At 40.3% G+C, this 27558-nt stretch overlaps 1 protein-coding gene across 1 annotated transcript in view; it reads left to right on the top strand.

Moving 5' to 3' along the window:
• The window catches only part of LOC126272406 (zinc finger protein 761-like), a 348537-nt gene that overhangs the window by 43962 nt on the left and 277017 nt on the right, over nucleotides 1–27558 (top strand). The window lies entirely within an intron of this gene.

Genomic DNA, 27558 nt, shown 5'->3' with positions numbered 1-27558 from the left:
CAGATGCTACGATTGAGATGTGGAATTACTTTTTTTTCAAGTTTGTCATTTGTGATGGATAAATCACAATATAAAATAAAATAAATACACACCTGAAACATTCAGAATTTGATTTGGTCAAGTAAACCAGATAGCTGTTAGCGAATTCAGTTCGTTCTGAAGGAAAGAAGCAACGACGAGACTGAAAACTCATGCTGCGATGTACAAGATGAAATGGATCCTATTTTTACTAAATAACCAGGCAAAACTCATTTTTCAGTGATTTAGAAGTTCTTATTGCCTCAGTCCTGGGTACCTGTGAACTGTCTGCATTACTTGCATGCAGAATATTGGGTTAGAATGGCATGAGTAACATGGGACACTGTTTGTTGGGAGTGCAATAGTCAGCTATTTTGAATTTTCTTGTAAATGCTTAATGTGGTAAATGCAGGATGGGAGTTAGTGGACTAAGAGTGGTAGATGTAAATTAACTATGACAGAAGTGAATTTGGGGAGGGACTGAAATTGCCAGCTCTAAGGCCCCCTGAATGACTTGAAGCGGTCAGCAGAAGAATGTGCTAATGCTCAATTTAATGATCAAGTGGCCTGATCTAGTTTCCTGTTTTGATTTCAGCTGCACTACATGCTGTTACAAGTAGTGCTGCCAGAACAGCTAAAAAGTGTTTCTACACTGTATATATTGTTTTGCCTTATCTTACTTATGCTCATATTTTTGACTATCACTCTCTATATGGCAGTGATGTTTAAATATTGTAATCGAGTACAGAGGTGAGTGATTTACGATGATGTTATTGAAGACAATTATCCATTCCAGTTAGTAAAAACAAAGAAGATCACAGAATTATTAATATGGCCTGTTTCAACATGTTTAATAGGCCATCTGGAGATTATGAGCACCATTTGGATGGAGCTGGTTGCATGATGAACAGCAGCATATGGTCACAACAGAAATGGTAACAGTAGCTGTAGTTACCATTGTGACCACAGGCAGCTATTCACCATGCCGCCAGCTCCAACCAAATGGTGCTCATGATCTGAAGATAACTGATTACACGTGTCGAAACTGTTTATTTTGATAAATGAGATGTTTTGTGATCTTTACTGTTTTTACTAATTGATCATCAAGACCAGATCACTGTTACCTCCTTATCACGTTGGTTAAAGTTGCATGATCCATGCAGAGTCTGATTACTCATTGATTACATCCGATGTTGAAGATACTGCAAGTGTGGCTTGGCATTATGTTGCAACCGGTGTAACCTCAAAAGTTTCAGACACAGTATTTGTTAAAATTCTGAGGAATTCTTTAATGTTGGAAACAAATAAATGCAATAAGTATCAGGACACCTGACTGAAAATGACTTACAAGTTTGTGGCACCCTCCATTGGTAATGCTGGAATTCAATATGATGTTGGCCCACCCTTAGCCTTGATGACAGCTTCCACTTCACAGGCATATGTTCAATCAGGTGCTGGAGGGTTTCTTGGGGAATGGCAGCCCATTCCTCATGGAGTGCTGCACTGAGGAAAGGTATTGATGTTGGTTGGTGAGGCCTGGCCTGAAGTCAGCATTCTAAGACATCCCAAAGGTGTTCTATAGGATTCCGGTCAGGACTCTGTGCAGGCCAGTGCATTACAGGGATGTTATTGTCGTGCGATCACTCCATCACAGGCCGTGCATTATGAAATTGTGTTGAAAGATGCAATCGTCATCCCTGAATTGCTCCTCAACATTGGGAAGCAAGAAGGTGCTTAAAACATCAATGTAGTCCTGTGCTTGTGATAGTGCTGCGCAAAACAACAAGTGGTGCGTAAATATTTTGTCTACATTAAGTTGCTTATGGTTGCAGATGACAAACTGTAAAAGAAAACAGACACTGTAAAAACATAATACAGCAGGAAAACTGCACCATGTGGTTAAGAGGTTAATTTTATGTGCTCTTCAAAAATCTTTAATTACAATTTAAAAGCTAATATTTACATGTATATAAACAGTAAAGAACATTCTTTTATGTTTTACAGCTATAAAATAAAAAAACTCACTGGTGATGCTGCAACTGCAGTGAAACATGTTTGGGATAAAAAACAAAATTGTGTTTTGCTAAAGGCGGACCCCATCCAAAAACATATGTATTGTTAAAACAAACACAGACAAAAGAGCTTCAACCTCAAGATGATTTACCCATTTAATAGGTTACATACCTGAACAACTAATATAAAAGTTTGTAGAAGAAGTTATGAATAGGCCCATTGCGATCTACAATTTACAGATTTAATATGTAACAAGAAATAACTCAAAACTTTGCTGTCATGATTTAGCACTTTCCATTGGTGATCTCATCATTTCCTTGTGTAGCGTGGAAGAAGGTTAGAGATGGTGATGCACAGCTCCATCTACATGTACATCTATACTGTGCAAACCATTGTGAAGTGGACGGCAGAGGGCATATCCAATGGTATCAGTATTACAGTTTCCTCCCTTTCCATGTTCATGTTGAGTGCAGGAAGAATGATTGTGTAAATGTCTGAATGTGTGCGGCAGTTAATCTAATCTTATACTCATGATACCTGTGTGAGTGATAAGTAGGGGGTTGCAGAATACTTCTAAAATCATTTAAAGCTGGCTCTGTAAACTGTGTAATTAGGCTTTTTCAGGGTAGTTTATGTCTATCTTCAAGATCTTGCTAGTTCATTACCTTCAGCATCCCTGTCACACTCTCCCACAGGTCAAAAAAACCTGTGACCATTCATGTTACTCTTATCTGTATATGTTCAATATACCCTGTTAGCACAATTTGGTACAATAAAAAAAATGCACATACAGATGCCTGCCAACAGCGAAATGTGTCAAAGACTTTAGGACGAAGACTATGCAATACTTCGTAACAACAGTCTGCTTTTGATGTGCTTGATGTCACAGTTGTTTACATTTATAACAGGTTGTGGGAAAATATTGCAATTGGTGGCTCGAGAAACGTTACTTTCAAAGGCAATTTCCTTTTATGCAATATGACTTATGTTACATGTGAGAATGTGTGATTAATTTCTTCAGTTATGGAGCATTTGACTATCATTCAAAACTTAACACTTTGAGGAGCAGCTACTTAGAAAATGTATGGGCCCAGAAATCCATTATTCCATTATTTAAAATTTACTAGCATATTTATGTTTGCTATATCTTAAAGGGTAACACGGTAAAAAAGACCGATCTTGAAGTCAGATTTTTTTATATGTATTTAATTATTTCATGTTGTTGTTGTTGTTGTGGTCTTCTTCCAGTCACCCATGACTATTAAATTTTCGTCACCCTTCACTATCTGAATAATTTCTTTTATTTGATCATACATTTCTTCAATTTCTTCGTCATCTGCAGAGCTAGTTGGCATATAAACTTGTACTACTGTAGTAGGTGTGGGCTTCGTATCTATCTTGGCCACAATAATGCGTTCACTATGCTGTTTGTAGTAGCTTACCCGCATTCCTATTTTCCTATTCATTATTAAACCTACTCCTGCATTACCCCTATTTGATTTTGTGTTTATAACCCTGTAGTCACCTGACCAGAAGTCTTGTTCCTCTTGCCACCGAACTTCACTAATTCCCACTATATCTAACTTTAACCTATCCATTTCCCTTTTTGAATTTTCTAACCTACCTGCCCGATTAAGGGATCTGACATTCCACGCTCCGACCCGTAGAACGCCAGTTTTCTTTCTCCTGATAACGACATTCTCTTGAGTAGTCCCCGCCCGGAGATCCGAATGAGGGACTATTTTACCTCCGGAATATTTTACCCAAGAGGATGCCATCATCATTTAATCATACAGTAAAGCTGCATGCCCTCGGGAAAAATTACGGCTGTAGTTTCCCCTTGCTTTCAGCCGTTCGCAGTACCAGCACAGCAAGGCTGTTTTGGTTATTGTTACAAGGCCAGATCAGTCAATCATCCAGACTGTTGCCCCTGCAACTACTGAAAAGGCTGCTGCCCCTCTTCAGGAACCACACGTTTGTCTGGCCTCTCAACAGATACCCCTCCGTTGTGGTTGCACCTACGGTACGGCTATCTGTATCGCTGAGGCACGCAAGCCTCCCCACCAGCGGCAAGGTCCATGGTTCATGGGGGGAATTCTTTCATAGATTACAAATTACAGTCAAGACGGCAAAAATATAATTATCCCTTAAAAAAGTGCTAGGTCAGTTCTTGAGCAAGTAAAGATGTAATTGGTGTTCCTGTGGAAAAGTCGAAGTGCTTGTCAGAACATTTATTCACCCAGGTAACTTACATAATGTTCATTGTACAGCAGTGAAATTTATTATTGTGCTTGTCAAAAATACTCAGCTGCTGCAATTTAAACTGTGCTCTTAGGATCCTCCCAAACAACAGCAAAAAAATGTGATGATTAGTATTATAGGTGAGAGCTTAGCTTGTCATGTTGCTATATATATTAATTTGATCCATTAACTTTTCCTATTTGTATGTTCTTCCTACTCAACAGTGATGTTGCTATTGATTAGTACATCACAAGTCCTATTCTCTGAATATCTATTGTCAGTGGCTGGCAAATCATGTAATATGAGATATGATTGGCTAACAAAAGCACATCACACTCTCGATTTCAGTGCTTCGAAAGCTACCATGTTGTAATTAGAAGAATTCATATTTATAAAAGCATGCAGTGTACATGTTGCTGTACATCAAATATCTTTGCAAATGTGTTGTTTTTTGCTGGGTTTCATTTCCTAAGTTGCTGGGAAGTTCTACGCTATTGTATAACATCTTGACTATTCAAAGGATCTGTAAATTCTACAGCTCCAAGGGGAAATGTATAGTCACTTAATGCCGAAAAAGTGTACTGTGTTTTCACCCAGGGAAAAAGTCATTCTGTTCACATGGTAAAAAATGTAATTTTAACTGGAAAAACCTAGGAATATTTTTCCTTGTCATAGGATACTATGTTTCTTCATTTTGTGAAGTGCATAATTTTACATTTCTGAGCATTTAAAGGAAGTTGCCAATCTTTGCACTACTTCCACATCCAATCATCAAGATCTGATAGAATATGTATGCAGCTTCTTTCAGGCAGTACCTCGCTGTAGGTATCTGTGCCATCTGCAGATAGTCTGAAACTATGATTAGTATTGTCTACAAGGTTGTTAAGATGCAACATGAACAGTATGGGTCGCAAACCACATCCCTGGGGCACACCTGAAGTTACTTCTATGACTGATGATGACTCTCCATCCAAGATAACATGCTGCATCCTCCCTACCCAAAAATCCTCAGTGCATTCTGTTTGAGATACTTCATTGTGTTTGAGGTCAGAATATGTTCTAAGATACTATAACAAATTGATGTCAAGGATATCGGTCAGTAGTATTGTGGATCACTTCTATTACCCCTTTTGTTAACGGATGTGACCTGTAGTTTCTCCCCTATTATGGGGCCCAGTTTTTTATTTGAGGGACCTACGGTAGATTATAGTTAGAAGAGAGGATACGTCAGATGCAAATTCGGGTAGAGTATGACAGAGGTGCCTTTGGGCTCTGGACCTTTGTTCAGTTTTAACAGTTTCAGCCGTTTCTTAACACCATTGACACTAACACTTATTTCACTCGTATTTTCAGTGGTGCAAAGATTGGGGCAGTACTCCTGGGTTTTGCCTTGTAAAGGAACATTTGGAAAAGAGGTAAGCATTTCAGCTTGTGTTTTGCATCCCTCAGTTTCAGTTCCTGTCACATTTGTAAGTAACTGGACACTAACTCTGATACCGCTCACAGCTTTTACATACAACCAGTATTTCTTCAGGTTTTGTGAATAATCATTTTAACAGTATTCTACTAGGGTAGTCATTGAAAGTTTCACACATTGGTCTTTTCACAGCCAAAAGTGTTTCATTCATCACCTCTCTATCCCCTTGTTTTACACCTCTTATGCAATAGTCTCTTTTTCTTCAGAAATCTCTTTACAGTGGCTGTATACCATGGAGGGTCCCTCCCATTACAAACTGTTCTACTGGGAATGTAACTTTAGCCATAGTTCCTCAACATGCTCTTGTCCTGTTCTGAAAGTACCAAGTTCATCATGAAGATATGACGACACTATTGCTTTTTTTAAACTAACTTACTGAACATCTGTATATTCCTGCTTGTTTTAGTTGCCATTTGTACTTCGGTAATCATCGTTGCCACAACAGCATCATGTTCACTGATAACAGTTTCTATATGGAAGTTCTCAGAGAGGTCAGGTCTCTTTGTTGCCATTAGATCCAATATATATCTCCATCATGAGTGAGGTTCCAAATTATCTATTCTAGGTCTTTTTCAGAAAAGGCATTTAGTACTTTTTCACAGGATGTCTTGTCATGACCACCAGTAACAAAACTGTAATTTCCCCAATTGATTGTTGGATGATTAAAGTCGGCACCGATGACTGCAGTATGATTGGCGGGACTTACGTACAAGTAAACTGAGGTTTTCTCTAAAGTTATTGGTTACATCAGGACTTGAGTTTGGCGGCAACAAAAGGATCCAGTTGTTATTTTATGCCCACTTTGGTATTGAATCTTGCCCAAACAATATCACATGCAGCGTCAATATCTATCCTGGTGGATCTGATTTTCTGGTCTACTGTGACAAATACACCAAATCCATCTCCCATTAGCCTATCTTTGTGATAAAAATTTGCTGTTATCGATGTAAGGTTTCAACCAGCTTACTGTACCCAGTGTTATGTGAGCTTCACTGCTTTACAGGAGCACTTTAGACTCTCGGTACTTTCTTGTGAATGCTTCAGCAGTTAACCACGAGGATTTTAATACTCTCAAATGCAAGAGGCATCTCTTTTGATACTTATGGTTCCCTTCAGCTATCATTACCTGGATTGGATGGAGAACTGCCTAATATAAAAAATTCTCATGTGTGCTCCACACAGAGTCAGCTACTTGGGTAGCAGCCTCTGGTGTGTAGTGCACACTTGACCCATTTAGGGGCATCCTACAGATCTCAACCCTATGGTTCCAGTCCTAGTATTCCAGCCTTGCTCGTCATAGAGCTTTTAAAGTTTATGGTTCAGTCCTTCCACTCGACTCAAAACCAAGGGGTCACTTTTAGTTCTGGGGCCATTGTGCAAATTGTGAGCTTTGCTGAAACTCTGTGCAGCAAGTCTGGTCTTTTCAGCCCCTTACATCTACATCTACATAAACACTGATACTCTGCAACCCACCTTACAGTGTGTGACAGATGGTTACCTCGTGCCACTGCTATTTATCTCCTTTCCTATTCCAGTCGCAAATAGAATGAGAGAAAAATGACTGTCTGTAGTATGAGCCCTGAATCTCTTATCTTCATTGTCCCTACGCACAGTGAATGTCAAAGGCAATAGGATTGTTGTGCAGTCGGCATCAGATGCCAGTTCTCTAAATTTTCTCAATAGTGTTCCTTGAAAAGAATTTCACCTTTCCTTCAGGGATTCCCATGAGTTCCTGAAGGATCTCAGTGACACTTGCATGTTGTTTGAACCTACCAGTAATAAATCTAGCAGCTCACCTCTGAATTGCTATGATGTCTTTCTCTAAACTGACCTGGTATGGATCCCAAACTCTCAAGCAGTACTCAAGAGTAGGTCACAATAGCATTCTATATGCAGTCTCCTTTAAGGAGGAGCCACACTTCCCTAGAATTCTCCCACTAAACCGAAGTTCACCATTTGCATTTCCTACTATAATTCACACATGCTTGTTCTAATTCATATTGCTTTGCAAAGTTATCCCCAGGTATTTAAACGACATGACTGTGTCAAGTGGGACCCTACTTATGCTATATCCTAACATTCTATGTTATGTTTTTCATACTCAACCACATTAAATTAAGTTTTTCTATGTTTAAAGTTAGCCAAAATTCATTACATCGACTAGAAATTTTGTCTACATTGTCTTGTATCCTCCTACTGTCCCTCAATTTTGACACCTCATCTTACAACACAGCATCAGCAACAACTGCAGAGTGCTGTCCACCTTGTCCAACATATCATTTATGTATGTAGAGAATGATAGCAGTTCTGTCACACTTTCCTGGGGCACTGTTGACAATACCCTTGTTTGTGATGAATGTTCGCTGTCGAGGACAACGTACAGGGTTCTCTAACTTACAAAGTCTTTGAGCAGTCACATATCTGTGAACCTATTCCTCATGCTTGTACCTTCGTTAACCACCTGCAGTGGGACAGCATATCAAATACTTTCTGCCAATCTAGAAATTTGGAATCCGCCTGCTGCCCTTCAACATAGTTTGTAATATACCCTGTGAGAAAAGGGCAAGCTGAGTTTCTCACAGAGTGTGCTTTCTAAAACCATGCTGATTCATGTACATACACTCAGTGGTAAGAAAATTTATTATATTCGAACTGAGAATATGTTCAAGGATTCTGCAGCAAACCAATCTTAGGGATATTGGTCTGTAATTTTGTGGGTCTGTTCTTTTGCCCTTCTCATACGCAATCACCTGTGCTTTTTTTCCAGTCGCGTGGGACTTTGACCTGGATGAGAGATTCGTGATAAATGCAAGTAGCTGGAATGATCCAAGTATGACTTTGGAGCTCGGACACTAGCTTTCATTTGTTGTAGTGTGCACCACAATCTGCAGTTGCTTGCACCCTGCTGCTGGAATAGTCTCTTGACATGTTGAATGGGGCCTCCCAGGGATGCACATTGAGCAGGTCTGGTGTCCTTTTCTGTCCCTCACTGTCACTTCCCTAAGAGGTCCCATTATTTAATGTACATTTGAACTACCGATATTTAATAGACCCATTCCTGACACTGGGTAAAACAGATTATCCCAAAACAGGTAAAATGAGCCCCACTGGCTCGTTTCTGTTTCTGTGAAAGACAGCACATCAAACATGCTGGCTGTGGGGATCGTTGTAACACTCTGAGTCCACCTCAGCCCCTGCCTACCTACTGCCATTAACATGCCACTTGCAGTGAAATGGCTCAGCGGTAACAGATCCCTGTTACTTCCTACAGAGGAGACAGGATCCACAGGTCAGGACAGCACTTGAAGTGTGTTTGATACCACAGGTACATGACTTTTGGGAGCTCGTCCAACACATCAATTCGCAGCAGATGCCAGTCATTTGACAGTAGTCATGGTGATTTCCAACTGCTACAAATGTCAATTAATTCATCCTATGTTTGAGAACAGCATTCACTGTGGGGTTGCATTGTGGCTGGCACAATGTTTTACTCGACAATGAACAAATAACTTTAAACTAAGCCTGCTGACTATCTTTAAATCAGTTGAGCTAAAAAAAATTATATTTTCCCTATAGAAACTGAAGCAGATAAACTTGTGGTAAAAATTACTAGTTTTCTAAAACTTTTGGAGGCTAATTACACTCATTAACAAACTGGAAAATAGAGTTGATTTAAAATAAATGTAGATAATACAGGGGGAGTAAAAAAAGACTTTACAGCTTTGGAAAGATATATAAATTTATTGAGATAACATACAGAATCGGTAGATGTGTCATTTTGTTGCAAACAACCTCAAGTTTGATTCACTTGTGCAGAGTGCGATCACTGGGTATTTTGGTTCATGAAACAAACTCTGCAGCAACTTTTTGGCATAAATTTTATTCAGAAAATGCTAAAGCACCTCCAAGTAGGCCAACAACTTACTCTTGGCCGAAGATGGATTGTTCACTGCAATGTAATAAATCACCATGTCATCCGTATGTTGATGATTATGTCCAACAGGTTAGGGAGAGCTTTGCCTACAGTCCACAAAAATTAATGAGATGTGCAATTCGAGAGATTGGCATTCAGCAAATAACTGTTTGGTGAGTACTGTGTAAACTTTTACACTTAAAACTGCACAGATTCACTATGGCACAGCACATTAGTGATGCAGATAAGGTTTCAATCCTGAACACAGTAACTTTCTGTGATGAGCCAACATTTAATTACCAGTGGCATGGTGAACACCCACAACTGTAGAATATAGATCATCGAAAATCCACGTGCAACACTGGAACACATTTTTTGCAGCCCCAAAATTAATATGTTTTGTGCCCTTAGCAAATTGAAAGTGTACAGCCCTTTCTTCTTTACAAAGAAAACTTTTATTGATATTGTTTATCTGAAAATACTTGAAAACTTTTTAATTCCACAGATTTATAAAGATAATGTTGATGGGATGTTTTATTACCAGCAAGATGGTGCATCACTTCATTTCCTTGTGGAAGTTTGAGGTTTCCTCTTTAATTGCCTCCCTGGTCAGTGGATTGGTTATGGAGGGCCAATCGCATGCCACCTCATTCCCCAGACTTGACACCATTGGAATTTCTTCCTCTGGGGTTTCATTAAACACCATGTGTATGTTCCTACCCATCAAAGAGTTTAGCCAACCTGAAAAACTGAATCTATGCTGCCATTTCACAGGTTACACTCAATTTGCTTCAATGAGTGTGGGAAGAAATTAATTACCAGTGGAATGTTTGCCACTTCATAAATGGTAGTCACACTGAACCAAAATGACACTTTGAGCTTTTATGTGAAAGTTGAGGTTGTTTGCTACAATATGACACATCCACCAATTCTGTAAGTTATCTCAAGAAATTTCCATATCATTCCAAAGTTGTAAACTCCTTTTTGAATCACTTCTCTTGAGAGATCTGGTTGGTTGGTTGATTGATTTTGGGAAGGGGACCAAACACCAAGGACATTGGTCCCTCTTGAGGGGCAAAACTAAATGTAACAGAATATTTTAGTTCCTATATCTGCTACAGTAATTATGTCACAAATGCTAGTTCAGTACTAAAAATTACACTGAAGTACCAAAGAAACAGTGTGTATTCAAATACAGAGATATGTAAACTGGCAGAATACGGTGCTGTGGTTGGCAATGCTTATGTAACACAACAATCGCCTGGTGCAGTTGTTAGAGCAGTTACTGCTACTACAGTGGTGGGTTATCAAGATTTAAGTGAGTTTGAATGTGGTGTTGTATTCTGCGCATGAGCGATGGGACACAGCATCTCTGAGGTAGCAATGATACCGTGACTATCAGGAATATGGTAAAACATCAAATCTCCAACATCAGTGCGGCTGGCAAAAAATCCTGCAAGAACAGGACCAACAATGACTGAAGAGAATCATTCAGTGTGTCAGAAGTGCATCCCTTCCGGAAATCACAAGTGTCAGCATGCAAACCATTCAACAAAAATCATCGACATGGCCTTTCTGAGTCGAAGGCCCACTTGTGTACCCATGATGACTGCGCGGCACGGAGCTTTACGCCTCGCCTGTGCCCATCAACATTGACATTGGGCTATTGATGACTGGAAACATGTTGCCTGGTTGGATGAATCTCATTTCAAATTGTGTTGGGTGGATAGACGTGTATGGGTATGGAGACAACATCGTGAACTATGGACCCTGAATGTCAGCAGGAGACTGTTGAAGCTGGTGGAGGCTCTGTAATGGCGTGGAGAGTGTGCAGTTGAAATGACAGAGAACTCCTGATATGTCTAGATATGACTCTGAGAGGTGACACATACATAAGCATCCTGTTTGATTACCTGCATCCAATCATGTTGATTGTAGATTCTGATAGACTTGGTAATTCCAACAGGACAGTGTGACATCCACATGTCCAAAACTGCTCTTCTTAGTTAAAACACTGGCCACCAAACTCCCAAGACATGAACATTATTGAGTACATCTGGAATACCTTGCAACATGCTGTTCAGAAGAGATCTCCACCCCTTGTACTCTTACGGATTTATGGACAGCCCTGCAGGATTCATGATGTTAGTTCCCTCCAGCACTACTTCAGACATTTATTGAGTCTGAGTCTCACACCTCTACAACAGAATTAGTGCATGCATCCAGACCTGAGAGTGTGCAGTGTCTTGTTGATAAAGTGCTCAGGCAGGCAAGGGCACACACACACACACACACACACACACACACACACACAGAGAGAGAGAGAGAGAGAGAGAGAGAGAGAGAGAGAGAGAGAGGAGGAGGGGGGGGGGGGTAGTGTAGTAAGTTTATTTCAATCAGTTCTCATATAAACTGATTAAAAAGACTAAACCATTTTCAACTACTTTTTCATTATCAAGAGCCCAACTTTGCGATCTATTGATCATGAGTAGTCAGTTGAAACAATTTGTAGACATTAAGCAATTTATCTGAGTACTGACTGACCTGAACTTCATAATCACTAAAAAAAATGGGCTACATAAATGAGCACAATCTGTTTCAGGTGTTGATTCTACCCAGGAGAACACCCTTTGTAAACTGAAAAGTGAGGCATATCCAGTTGCTGTGGAACTCATAATTAAGACTGTTGTAACATCCATAGATCTCATGAATGTTGGGACACTAGATTTACTGAAAAGACATGAAGGTGAAGAGGTTGCAGTATACAGAAAAAATCAAAAGACTTAATAACAAAGTGGAAAAAACGCTGTCTAATGCACTGCTTTAACTCTCATAAATATTACCATTTTATCTTACCTGACTGACAGAATATGCAGACAATATGCACTGAATACAGTTCAGCTGTGCAGAAGCCCAGAACAGCATGTTTTTTAGCACAATGATGCACTTCAACATGATAAGAGTGCAGAGTTTTCAGTGGAGAAAACAGTAATTCGGAAAGGGAAATTTATTTAATCAACTGTCATCTAAATTACTAAGAGACTATCTTGGAACATGGTACCAGTTTTATTACCCATTGCTGTCCTGCAGCACCATGTAGTGAAAGCTTCTGTTCTCTTTTTATCTGCACTATTCCACATACACATGAAGCCTACACTCCAACATATACTCTCTAAAGTATGTTTCCAAAATTTAAATTTGTATTCAGTGCTAAAATATTTTTCATATTCGTGAAAGCTTTTCTTCCTATTGCTAGTGTGCATTTTGTACTCTTTTTCCGCATGACTTCACCAGTTATTTTGTTGCCCAGAAAGCAAAACTTGTGCACTACCATACCTTTAGTGCATATTTTCCAATCTAATACCCTCAGAATCCTCTGAATTTATTCAACTGCACTCCATTACTCTCATTTCACTTTTGTTAAAACTGTTTTGTTTAGGTTATCTGTCTTCGAGGCATTGGCTATGGCATTCAGCTGGTCTTTCGAGTCCTTTGCCATTTCTGACAGACATACATTGTCACTAGAGAAACCTTTTAGTTATTACTTCTGGTCCCAGAACTTAAGTTGTTTTACTTCATCTGTCTGACAGACATATAATGGTATGGTAAGGAGTGCCAGAATCTGCAGGAAGGATCACCTCAGTGTGGAGAGAGGTAAAAGTGGCAAATGATTCACACAGCTACTTGTCTCTGCACTGGGCTAATGAGTGGCCACCATATTCTGTTTCAGGATTTGTACTTCTTAGATGAATACTGAGACACAGCCAGCAATAAACCTGACAAAAAAATGGCTGAAAACAAGACACCAATATGAGTTCTCAGCAAGGCAAACAAGATATTGTGCATTGAGCAGTCTGTGTTTAAACATTAAGAATTGGATTTATAATGTTATGTTTATGCTGTTAAAAGCACACATCCCTCAGCCTTTAGTCTGATATTAAATGTAGCTCTTTCCGTAGTGTAATGAGAAGTGCTGCTCTGATCTCTGGCAGGTTTAAAGTATATCAGAGGTCTGTCATTTAAGCTAATTGCAAAGAATCTCTCAACCTTTTGGGTAGAAAAGTTGAAATATATCAGAATTATTGAAGATAGTGAGATAAGTTCATGACAAGAGTTAATGAATATTGTAAGTTATAACTACACTTGTGACCAAAATTAAAGCAACAAACCACTATTTTCACATCTTGTGTCTAATTCATGGTATAATCATACAAACTGTCAACAGGTGTCTGTAAAATTGTGTTCTGCACGGAATGTGGAATTCCAGTCAATGGACAACCATGTCAACAATGAAATCAGGACACCTATCAAACAGCCCAGTGTGTACTGAGTAGTCCCACATCCACAATTGCTGTGTATAGAGTCGCAGATCGGCACTATGGCAGAAAGAAGACACCTACAAGACTCTCTGTAGTGGAGGGCCATAAGAAGAATGCAAGCAACACACAAAATGATGTAGTTGAATGGCTTAATGTGAATTGTTCTGTTGTTTTCGGATGTGGTGACAAATTATAGAGACTGAAACAATATCCCAAAGACCAAGGCAGGGCTGAGTATGATATAAGAAAGAGAGGAGTGTTATTTTGCTGTAAGGGCATGATGGTACCACCTTAGTATTGCACAGCAACTGGCATTTGACCTTGCAGCACCCACTGAACATGTTATATTGAGACAGATGGTGACAGAAGTCTTTGGCAAAGTGGCTTCTATTGTCGCAGACCTGCTGTATGTGTACCTCTGATGTGTCTTCGCAGAAGGAAACGTCTAGAGTGGAGTCATCAATATACCTCATGGACGTCAAACTGTGGGCCAGTATTCTTTGCACAGATGAGTCCAAATTTGGTCCGGAGAGTGATCCTCCAAGCATTCGGATCTGGAAGGAACATGAAGCACGATTTCAGGACCCAAACATTGAGGAAATAGACCGATATCAAGGAAGATCACTAATGGTGTGGGCAGTGATTGTGTTGACCACTCGAACACTTCTTCATGTAATTGTACGGGTGAATCGGCAAGGTTTAACTGCTGTTAAGGTATTGTGATGATATCTTGGGGCCTCATCTGCAGTTGTTGCTAGGTGGTGTGAACACAGCTTTTGTATTGAGGAATGATAATGCTTGACCTCATAGAGTATGGGTGGTTGACATTTTCTTGGAAACAGAAAATGTTGCACGCATGGTCTGAACTGCTCGCTCCCCTAATTTAACTCCCATAGATTGTGTCTGGGATGCACTAGGGAGATAAGTTGCATCATGTCAGCATCCATCAACCACTGTACAAGACTTGCGAGCAGTTCTGCAGGAGGTATGGGTGTTATTGCCTCAACATGAGATTGATGACATCTTTCACAGCATGCTGTGTCATTGTCTGGCCAGTACTGCTGCCAGAGGTGGTCACACCCCATACTGTGCACATTAACCAGTTGTCAGAATGTGCGTGGAAATCTCTTAAGTTGGAAAAAAATGAAGAACATTTTTGTCTTCAGTTATGCATACAGCAGTTATTTATGTTCTGCATTCTGTACAGTGTTTCTACTTTACTATCACCTGTTTATTCTGTTTCATGTCAAAATAATTGCAACCTTGCAAAATTTCTGTTATTGCTTTAATTTTGGACACCAGTGTATGTTTTTGGTAGACCAGGAGGATGAATTGCTTTCTTCAACATTGTGGCTCATGACAAAAAAAAACCTGGTGGCAGTAACTTTCATTACAAAATTCCTTCACCCAGATAAAGATAAAAATTTGAAATGAAAGCAACAATATGAGGTAAATGTGGAGGTGAACAGGTGAAAGATACAACATGAAACTCACGTGTGTGTGTGTGTGTGTGTGTGTGTGTGTGTGTGTGTGTGTGTGTGTGTGTGTGTGTCTGCGCGTGTGCGCGTGTGTTGGGAGGGAGGGAGAGTGAGTGAGTGAGTGAGAGAGAGAGAGAGAGAGAGAGAGAGAGAGAGAGAGAGAGAGCCTGCATGGATCCAATTACTTTCATTTTATGGCTAATTTCTTTTGCAATAATTATCAATATCCATTCTTGACTACTTTGAAGTGTATTTGTGTATGTTTCCCAGTCTTCATTGAGGAGTAGAGTTACTGCATCAGTAACCCAGGGCTGTGAAATTTTATTTTTGTTCAAGGCTTTTAATCCTGAAGCGTAATTTTTATTCATTGCTGGCCTCTGTTGAAAAACGTGAAGTCCGATTTTGGATATCATGTATGATAAACCTGTAATAATGTTTTTAAAAATTGTCATTTTTATACAATGTTAAGACATTATAACATATTAATAAAGACAGTTACAGCTGTATTAGTAACTGCAAACTATTTACAAATGTATGTAATAAACAAAACCAAACAGCACTAATTTGTTATAGACCTAATCACAATTCAAGTTCAGCATATTTCAAGTCTTACAGAGACACTGCATTTTTTCATTACCACTTCCTCTTCATATTGAAATTTGGTTTTCAAAGTTTTCTTCGATACAGCAGCTCACACTATCTCTGTTTAGAGACCAACAGTAGTCAGTCCTTATCCCACCTTTCTTGGTAACATAATTCTATTTCTTTCATGTCTTAATGAGCCCTTTCCCCATGTTCTTCTCTAACATCTCCAAGATTGTCAGTGAAGAAGTTGACATGGCTATGAAGAAAATGGATTTTAATGCTCTTGTTGCATCCTAAATTTTTCAGAGCTGTCAACATATTTACCACCATGGCTTTGAAATCTGAGTGTTTACTGTTCCCTAAGATATTGTCAGCCACATTCTATAATCCTTCCCAAGCCAGTCTTCTTGTGTTAGTACATTTTCAAAAACTTCATTTTATACATTTTCAGGTACTTCATATTTCATCAAACTTCTGAGGTTCAGTCCCACAAATAATCCTTTGTTAAGTTTGGCCTCTAATATAAAAGAGACATTGAAACTACTATACTTAAAGCAATTACCATCATTAGGCAATGCTTTGTCAAATTGTTTCATGGTTTGCAGTTTAATATGAAGAAGTAACAGGATGTTTTTCTCTTGTTTCAGTAGAGGTTCTCTTATCACATTTTTCTCCGCAGGATTCATTGTTGTTCTGTAGACCATTCTATTCTACTCAAATGTGATTCACAGGCACAAATATCCCAGAGACACAGGAAGCAAGAAGACTTTTTAAAGCCTGACAGTTGTCATGGCAGCTGTCCTATTACTTTCAGCTCTCCACACACAATCCATTGATGTTTCCAATAATTTAATGCCTTCTGCAGCATCTCCATATTTTAGTAGCTGTCTGTTAAGTACACAGAGTATGCTACTGGTGCTGAACCATACTTAAAACCAATGTGTAGCCTTCTTTTTTTAGAACCTATAAATAGCCTTCATTCATTTGTGTTGTATGTAACATCATATCTTCGTAACACACTTTCAGTGTTTGCACAATAAACAAGAGAGCCTTCTGTAATAAAATACTCACAAAATTCCAATTATCATGAGTGAAAGCAGTTGCTGGGGATGAGTAAATGATTTTCCATTAACTGAGACCACTTTTGTGAGTGTGGAGTCGTAATAAGGATCTGAAGTTTCACTTGGTGGTGGTGGTGGTGGTGGTGGTGGTGGTGATGGTGATTCTAAAGTAGTGGGTGGTTCAGGCATGCGAATGTTAGGACCATGTGGTATTGATCTTATGGCTGATTTTAAGTTTGTCAACAACGTAGGAAAAGACAGATTGCTACTGACTGTAAAAAAGACACATCAAGTTGCACAATTAAAAGACACTTACATAAAGCTTTTGGCTGCAGCCTCCATCAGTGAAAGAGCGGCACACACAAGCAAGCAGACCTCACACACACAAGCAAAAACACCTCATGCTCACATGACCACCAACCCCAGCATCTTGGGGCGGATTGCAACTGTAATTTTGGATGCAAGCAGCAATCTGGAGGGGGCTGGGAAGGGGAAGGGATAGTGGTGTATGGGTGGGGGAGAGACAAATGCAGTCTGGTGTAGTGTGCAGGAACCAGACTGCCATCAGGTGCAGCATGAGGACGTTATGGGGCAGAGACGTTGGCAAAAAAGGAGGAGGATGATATGTTTGCAGAGGGCTGCAAATAAAGAGGGTGCGAGATGAGAATAGGGAGGAGATGATAGGATTAGGGGCTGGAAACAGTTGGATAGAGGTTGTGGGAACAGTATGTTAACATAGGTTGAGGGCAAGTAATTAATAGGAGTTGAAAATGTAAGTATAACTCCCATCTGCGCAGTTCAAAATTGCTGGTGGGGAAGGGAAGGACCCAGATGGTTCAGGTTGTGATGAAGTGTGTTATGTTCAGCTGCATGTTGTGCCACAGGGTGGTCTACTTTGCTCTTGGCCACAGTTTAGTGGTGGCCTTTCATCCTGGTGGACAGCGGGTTGGTAGTCATGCCAATATAAAAAGCTGTGCAATGATTGCAGTGGAGCTTATAAGTGACATGGCTGCGTCACAGGTGGCCTGGCCGCTGATGGGTAGGGAAAACCTATGACAGGACTGGAGTAGATAATGCTGGGTGAGTGGATTGGACAGATTTTGTACCTTGGTCTTTCACATGGATATGATCCTTGTGGCAAGGGGTTGGGATTGGGTGTGGCACAGGGATGGACTAGGATATTTTATAGATTGGGTGGACGATGGAACACCATTTTAGGAGGGTGTGAGAAGTATCTCGAGTATGATGACCTCATTTCAGTATATGATGATAGGTAATCCAGGGTGTATACGACCCGGGACATCTGGGAAAAACCCGGGAATTTTTTCATCTGGGAGAAAACCGGGAAAAACCCGGGATATTTTTAGAATTCCGGGAATTTTTCATTGTTTTAACTTTCAGTTAAATTTTTGTAAGTTTGACTGGAAAGAACTGATACTCTAACAAAGGATATTACTGTATCCCGCTACTGCAGAATAATACTTCAACACTAAAACATAAACGAGGGGAAAAAAGGAAAATATCTTAAATTGCAAACAAAATGCGTCATATACAACAACGATACACAGTGCTCATGCAAGCTTCTGCCAATTGAAAATGTGTCAAAGGCTTTAGGAAGACTATGCAGTGCTTCATAACAACAAGTTGCCTCCAATGAGAGTGAAGTAGCAACTATTTACATTCGATTTGTTTTAGCAGTTACGTGGGCTCATGCGCATGCGCAGTTGAGTCGCGTTTGAGCAGATTCTCCCACTTCTGGCTACAGGAATGTGGCTGTTGGCTGTGCAATTGGTGGCAGCAAGCTACTAGATGCTACCGGGAAAAGGGGGCGCCAAATCCATACTCTTGAGGAAAAAAACTTGTTTCACAAAGCGCCTAGCACCCAGCGAACGTTTGTCTAGCAATTATTCATATGATTTTGAAACACTTCCCTGTTGGTGTTTGAACATTTTTGAACACATTTTGATTTCTAAATGAATCATAAGTTGACTTGTGAATGCATGCGTAGTGTACGTGATGTCTCTGTCAGGGGAATCCTCGTCGCATCTAGAAATAAACTTGCCGCAGACAAAAGGGGACGGGGCTATACGAGCTGAGGGAGTAAAACCGAACGGATGAATGCCATAGATTCAGACTACCAGAATGGAAATAAACGACTGACAGGAATAACAGGTGAGAAAGATTACGTATTATCTTCTCGGTGTATCCAAGAAAATGAAATTTTGACAAAAAAATTTTGGCCAGATCGCTACTCTAGTAAGGGCCAGTAGTACAGTCCCCGGCTAGTAGCCGCATAAGTTCTATTCTGGAAGTAACGCGGAAAATGTGTTGTTCGAACACGTAATAACACCTAACCGGAAAATAATCGTGGGATAACTAAATCTGTGATTCTGGCAGGGTTAGTGAAGTTAATCGGCGAACAAATTCTGACAGTGGCAGCAATAGCTACAGAATTTGTGATGACAAGACCAGACGAGATGACAACATTGTTTGTTAGAACGAGCAGGGAGAAGAAACCGGGACATCACACAAATTATGGAAGAATAAGTCGATTCCAAATTTATATAAAAATTTTGTAGTACTACTTTTCAGTCTCATGTTTGAAAAGCTGGTGCGTGTGAATGAAATGTGAAACTGTTTTCTAACATAAAGCTTTTTGCTTGTCGTAGGCTTAAGTCTCATTTATATGGTGTGTTACAAAACTGCTGCAATAGTAAGAAAGGCCTATTTTGTTTTATCGAGCAAACAGTGACAGACGTAATCAGATAGAGAAACCACACCAGTCTTGGGAATTATTTATATTAACAGCTTTTTCAGTATTAGATAACGACATTTCGGTTTATCATGCAGCAAAATGTTTGACGAACTTTGATGAGGTAATAGATTCTTTCGCAGAAAGGAAAGCACGCTATCTAAAGCTGTAGCAAGATTAGAGAGAAAAATGCTAGGAGCTAAGGTTTGAAGAAATTTATAATTTCTTGCTTCTCTCTTCTCAGTATTGGTTTTATATATCCTACATTTAATGTTATTTCACAAAAAAACAGCAAGTTATTATCTAATAGGCAATAAAGAGTTCAGATTTTCTGAAGAGTTCTTGTTCTAAGGGCTGGCTGTCAGTCCGGCCGTCTGGGAGCAGGAGAGGCACCACAGGAAATTTCAATTTCCCCTCTCTTGAATATAATTTGGACGTGCGGTAGAAAAATGCTTTATTAAGAGGTGTGACACAGCACTTTGGCATACTTAAGACCAAATAATATGTCTTACATTTCCTCGAATACAAATGTTTTATGTTTCAGAGTTTACAGAAAGATGTGCACTAAAAGACGAACATATTTTGAAAATTCGATTTCCTTAGTATTGACCTGGTTCACAAATGTTGTATATCCGGGGCTGATGCGCAGAGCAGTCTGAGTTATAGTGGGTAGTCTCCACGTGACCCGTGTTTACATTAAGTGATTTTGCTGTTTCCCCTTCGTTTACTTTCACATTAAATGAAAACAAAATGGATAGCTGTGGCCGGGAGCTAACAGGCGAATTAAAACACATTCACATAATTACGGAAGGCTGAAATATGTTATTAGTTTCAGATTTTATTTTATTTCCACCTTTCTGACAGACAAGCATTAATCGCATTGCAAAACAATGAAGTTATTTTTTTCGGAACAAAGAAGTTATTATTGTCTGCCTGCTAAAGAAATTTAACTTTTGTTAACCTTTTCCACAGAGGCAGTCAATGTATTTGAAATGAAATGTTTAATTCCACAGTACTGGCTAGTTTCAACTGTTCACTGCATTTCAAGTGCACGTTTTCATTTTCTAGTACGTATGGCATTATGCCATAATAAAGAACCAAACATGATATAATACAGTACTGGTTCTCTAAGAAAATTTACTTTCCAAAAACCACACTGAAAAGCTGAATATCAGGTCGAGGTCTACTTCACTGGGAATCTGGACATACGAATGTGCCCCTTAAGTATGCACTTTAAATGTGGACATTTTAATATGGTTCACGAAATTCTGATGCTCTTGCAGTATCCTCTGATGTCTTCTTTCTTTTATGATCTTTCAATGTTTTACACGTACCTGCATACTGGCTTCCTACGTCATGATAGCTACCCAAGCGCGGTCTCGCGTGTTATCTGCGCTCTCTGTCAACTGCTGAAACGAACCAATTTCTAACAGGTCGCGGGAAAATATTGCTAATAGTGGTTTGAAAAGCGTTACTTTCGAAGTAAATATGTAAATATCCTTTTATGTAAGTTGAACTATATACAAGAATGTACCATGAATTTATTAAATCACAGAGCGTTTGACTCTCATTTAAAAATCAACTCTTTGATGACCAGTCATTTAGAAGAATTACGAACCCTAAAGGTCAGACATTTATTATTAAAAAATTTACTGGCACATCTGCGTGATATATCTTAAAGGGTAATATGCGCAAGAAAAGTCAACAGTATATGTGAAAGCTTAGCCTCTCTTGCAGCTTGAGAGCAATACTATATGTGAAAGCTTTGATTTTCTCGTAGCCACACTACGTATATCAATTTAAACTATTAACTTTCCCTGTTTGTGTGTTCATGCTACTTAACAGTGATGTTGCTGTTGGCCGACTACATCATGTGTCCTATGCTCTGAATAACCGCTGTCATCGGCTGGCGAGATCATGTGACATGAGCTATGAACGGCTTACACAAAAGCGCATTGCATTCTCGATTTCAGTGATTCGGAAAGTAACATGTGGTGTTTGGTGGAATTCCAATGTATACTTTTGTAATACGAAAATATGCAGTGTACATGTTCCTGCACTTCAAAGATATTTCCAAAACGTGTCTTTTTCCCTGAGTTCCATTTTCTTAAGTACCGGGAAGTTGTACGTCCTGAAATTGTACACCCGTGTATAAAACCATAAAGGATTGATAAGGGAAAATATACTGTCACCCGGGAGAAAGTGTATTTTTAACCGGGAAATCCGGGAAAAATCTGGGAATTTTTTTTACTTGTCCACGTATACACCCTTTAATCAAAGCCCTGGTGAAGGATGTAGTTAGATTGTTCGTGTCCGGGGCGATCCTGGGTAATGAAGGGGACACTCCTTTGTGGTTGGTTCTTGGTGGTGGTGGGAGGATTTGGGGTGTGAGAGGAAATGGCACGGGAGAGATGTTTGCTGAATACGTCTGCGGGATAGTACCTGTCTGTGAAGGCCTTGGTGAGACCCTTTAGCAACTGAGCGCAGGTGTTTTTGTCACTGCAGATACACAACCCCTAGGTGACCAGGCTGTATGGGAGGGCTTTTTTGGTGTGAAAGGGATGGCAGCTGTCAAAATGCAAGTACTGTTGGTGTTTGGTATGTTTAATTTGGACAGAAGAGTGGGTGGAGCCTTCAAAGAGGAGGAGGGCAACATTTAGGAAGGGGCACACTGGACTGAGGAGGACCACATGAAGCAGATGGGATAGAAGGTATTGAGGTTGTGAAGGAATGAACATAGGGTGTCTTGCCCTTGAGTCCAGATCATGAAGATATCATCAATGAACCTGAACCAGAGGGGTTGGGTGATTAGGGAGGCCTCCTCTAGATGATCCATAAAAAGTTTGCCATAGGAGGATGCCATGTGGGTGCCCATGGCTGTGCCGTGGATTTGTTTGTATACCTTTCCTTCAAATGAGTAGTTGTGGCTTAGGATAAAGTTAGTAAGTTATGTGAGAAATGGTGCAGTGGGTTTGTAGACTGAATGATGTTGGAAAGGTAGTGTTCAATTGTGGTAAGACCACAGGGAGGTGGCATCAACAGTGAGGAAGTGGTTGGTGTCTCTTACGTGGGAGGCTTGATTACGGGCAACTGGTTTGGATGTGTTGGTCAGTGAGAGCTGAAATTCTTTCAGGAGGTGCACAATAACCAGTCACAGTGGGATGTCCAGGATTGTTGTGTTTATGGAATTTGGGGGGCATGTAGTACATGGGTGTGTGGAGTGTCATAGGGGAAGGAGGGAAATGGCTTCATAAGAGATGTTCTGGGAAGGGCCTAATGCTTCAAGCAGAGATTGAAGTTTGTGTTGGACTTCTGGGATGGGATCACTCTGACAGAGTTTATAGGTGGAGGAGTCAGGCAATTGGTTGGGGCCTCCTGCCAGGTATTCAGTGCAATTCAAAACAACAGTGGTGGAACCTTTGTCTGCAAGTTGGATGATTGGGTCACAATTTGTTTTGATGTTGTATATGGCTATTCTTTCTCCTACTGAGAGTTTGGTCTCTGAGGAAGGGTCCTGGGGAAGGATGGTGAAGCTAAGTTGAAGGTATGGAAGACCTGGAAGGTGACCAGCAGGTGGTTAGGTGAGAGGGGGAGGATCACAGTTTGATGGTGGTATGAACTGGGCAGGGCAGGGTTCAATGTTGGAATCTGGGTGGTTTTGGTTGGAGGGATTGGTAGCAAATATATGCTTCGATGCTTCTACATGTTCCCTAAAATCCACAAACCCAAAATCGTGGATGGCCCATTGTGGCTAGTTATTGTGCCTAGACTGAAAGAATTTTGGCGCTCACTGACAAGGACCTCCAACCAGTTGCCTGTAATCTAGCCTCACATGTCAAAAACACCAACCACTTCCTTCACCAACTCACCACCATCCCTACCTCTTTACATCCAGGATCTCTACCTGTCACTGTTGATGCCACCTCTCTGTACACCAACATCCAACATGCCTGTGGTCTTGCTCCTATTGAACTCTACCTTTCCCAACATCCTTCAGACTCCAAATCCACTACCTCATTCCTCATACTTACTAACTTTATACTAAGCCACAGCTACTCATTTGAAGGGAAGGTATATAAACAAATTCCCAGCAAAGCCATGCCAACCATTTTATGGGCCATCTAGAGGAGACCTTCCTAGCTTTCCAAAATACCAAACCCCTAGCCTGAATCAATGTCATTGATGATATCTTCATGATCTGGACTCAAGGGCCAGGCACCCTATCTTGGTTCCGTCACAGCCTCAACACCTCTCCCATCCACTTCTGTGGTCCTCCTCAGGCCAGCCCAGATGTTGACCTCCTCCACTCTGATGGCTCCATCTGCACCTCTGTCCACATTTAACCAACCAGCCACCAACAGTACGTGTATTTTGACAGCAGTCATCCCTTTTACACAAAAAATCCCTCCTATACAAGCTGACCACTCAGGGACAGCTTATCTGCAGGGTGAAGACCTTCCTTACTCTGTATTCTGAGAGGCTCATCAAGGCCTGCACAGACAGGCACTGTCCTGCATACCTAGTCCACAAACAGACCTCCCATGTCATTTTCCCTCACACTCCCAATCCTCCAACCACCCCCAAGAACCAACCACAAAGGAGTGTTCCCTTCATCACCCAGTACCAACCCAGACTATAACAACTGAACCACATCCAACACCAAAGATACTTCCCACCCCTCCTATAGTGGTGTTCCATTTCCCACCCAACCTCCACAACATTCTAGTCCATCCCTATGCCACTCCCAATCCCAACCCCTTGCCACAAGGATAACATTCATGTGGAAGACCCAAATGCTAAACTTCCCCAATCCACCCACCCATCATTTACTATTCCAGTCCTATTACAGGTTTATCCAATCCCATCGGGAGTGGGGCACCTGTGAAAGCAGTCAAGTCATGTACCAGCTCTGCTGCAATCATTACACAGCTTTTTATATTGGTATGACTACCAACCAGCTGTCCACCAGGATGAATGGCTACCGCCAAACTGTGCTCAAGACCAATGTAGACTACCCTATGGTACAACATGCAGTTAAACATAACATACTTGATTTCAATGGCTGTTTCACTACCTGAGCGATCTGGATCCTTTCCTCCACCACCAGATTTTCTCAACTGCACAGATGAGGGTTATCTTTAAAACACTTTCTCCTTTCCCGTAATTATCCCGGACCCAACCTATGGTAACATATTTTTCCCAAACCTTCCAGTCAACAGTTTCCACCCTCTCTATCACATCATCGCTTCCCCACCTCTCACTTTATTTGCAGACCTCTGCCAACAAATCCACCCATCTTTCCCTACACCTCTCCTTTTTGATCCTTTTTTGTTCATCTCTCTGCACCACAACCACCTGATGCTGCACCTGTTGGCAGTCTGGTCCCAGCACAGTCCACGGACAGCATTCGTCTCCCTCCCCACCTATACACTAGTATCCTTTCCCCTTCCTTGTCACCTCCCGATTGCTACTTGCCTCCCACATGATAGCAGCATTCGAGCATGACATGTTGGAGTTGGTGGTCATGTGTGCATGAGGTGAGCTTGTTTGTGTGTCTGAATGGCGTGTGTCTCTCTCTTTTACTGATGAAGGCTGTTTCTGAAAGCTTTTTGTAAGTGTCTTTTAATTGTGCCTGTCTGTAACTTGATGTGTCTTCTTTATGGTAAGTAGCAATCTGTTTTTTCGTACATTGTTGTTATTCTTACCTGGAGTTTCCATTGTTGGATTTTAGTTTTGTATAATCAATTCCTTTCATACTGTTCTTGTTATGCTCACCAACTTTCACCATATGAAAATATCAATCACCTACATGTTTTTCTTGTTCTCTCCATACTATTGGAATCCTGAATGGGATTTCCTCAAACATGCAATGCATGTGTGTCAAACAGATTGTGGCACAAAAGTTTTGTCCTGGTCTCCTAATCTTAACCCTTTAACTGCTCTGGATGTGTTAACGTGCACGTCTTTGAACCTGTCCCTGTGTGCTCTGAACATGTTTACACGCGCGACCAGTCCTTCTGCCTGGAATTCTGCAGGAGTCTGTGCGTAGAAATGTTCAGAGTACCATGTAGAAGGACTGGTGGCGCGTGTAAATACTTTCAGAACACACAGGGACAGGTATAAAGACGTGCGTGTTGACATATCCAGAGCAGTTAAAGGGTTAAACTGAAATAAGGTAGGTATATTTTTTGACAAATTTGGTTATGTTGTTCTTCTGATTTTGAGAGACAGAGAGCTGCAGATGTGACAAAACGCATCAGGGCCTTACATACATGACCTTCTTGATGATGTCACCATTATTAGACTGATACGACATAACATGGTAATGTTGACTCACAAATTTCATTTCAAATTTATACTCAAATGACTGTGATGCTTGTGTGTGCCTCTAAACAACTCAAGAAGTATCACTCTTTTCACAGTTGACCATGTTGAATCACTTTAAAATTTATTGCAGTATATATAACGAGGAAAATTTAAAAATAGGAAACATGAGGAATTATCTAAAACCTGTGAGTGTTAGAAGAAAACAGATTACATTTTTGTAAAAAGCATTAAAAAGCCACTATAATTGACCAGATTTCATGTAAAGTGCTGAAACATCACACTCCTGTATCATAGTTCATTGACTTTAGGCTGAATTAAACCTAGATTAAGTATTTTGCATCAGTACTTAGAGCCATATTTTTGGATCATACAACAAAAGAGTCGTTTTTGTAAACAATATGTGTATATGCAATTTCTTTCTTAACTTGTAACTTTCCCCCCCTAAATTACAGACTTGTACCTCTCCTTATTAGTCAAATAACTTGTTATAATATCCGTAATCAAACATTACTAAATTGTAATTATTGTAACGATACTGTTCTCAAATGCTGCCTCTTATTTATTGTCATGTTCCAAGTACATTCTTAAGAGAAAAAAAGAAAAAGAAAAAAAAACCTATCACCAAGGAATTATCCAAATTGGACGGAAATCGGTAGATGTGATATAATGTTCCTGTACAGACAAACAAATAATTACAATATGAGAAAAGTTGAATGATTTATTCAAAGAAAGAGCTTCACAAATTAAGTGAGTCAGTAATGTGTTTGTCCATATCTGTTGCTTATGCGGGCAGGTATTCAATATAGCATTGATTGCTAGAGTTGTTGCATGTCTTCCTGAGGGGTATTTCTGTCCAATTGGCATGTTAGGTCATCAAAATTCCAAGATGATTGAAATGTCCTGGCCATAATGCTCCAAATGTTCTCAACTGGGGAGGGATCCGGTGACCTGGCTGGTCAAAGTAAGGTTTGGCAAACACAAAAACAAACAGTAGAAACTCACATGGTTGTGGGTGGGCATTATTTTACTGAAATGTAAGACCAGGATGGCTTGTTATGAGGGCCAACAAAACGAGGTGTTGAGTATTTTCATTGTTCCACTCTACTGTAAAGGTACTGTGGTTGACACCCATAGGGGTGTGCTGTAAAAAGAAATGGCATCCCAGACCATCATCCCTGGTTGTTGGGCCTTATGGCAAATGAAAGTGAGATCAATATTGTTGTCTGTGGCCTGGCTTCTCATTGAATGGAATAGAATTTTCTTCAGTAATGAGTCCCACTTCAAATTGAGTCCCAATGACCAGCAAGGACATGTCTGGAGACATCCGGGACAGCAGTGGTATACCAGCCTGACTGTCTCCTGCCATATGGGCTG

The sequence above is a fragment of the Schistocerca gregaria genome, chromosome 5 (genome assembly GCF_023897955.1).
Source record: "Schistocerca gregaria isolate iqSchGreg1 chromosome 5, iqSchGreg1.2, whole genome shotgun sequence".
Lineage (NCBI taxonomy): Eukaryota > Metazoa > Arthropoda > Insecta > Orthoptera > Acrididae > Schistocerca > Schistocerca gregaria.
This window is presented reverse-complemented; position numbering and strand designations above follow the sequence as displayed.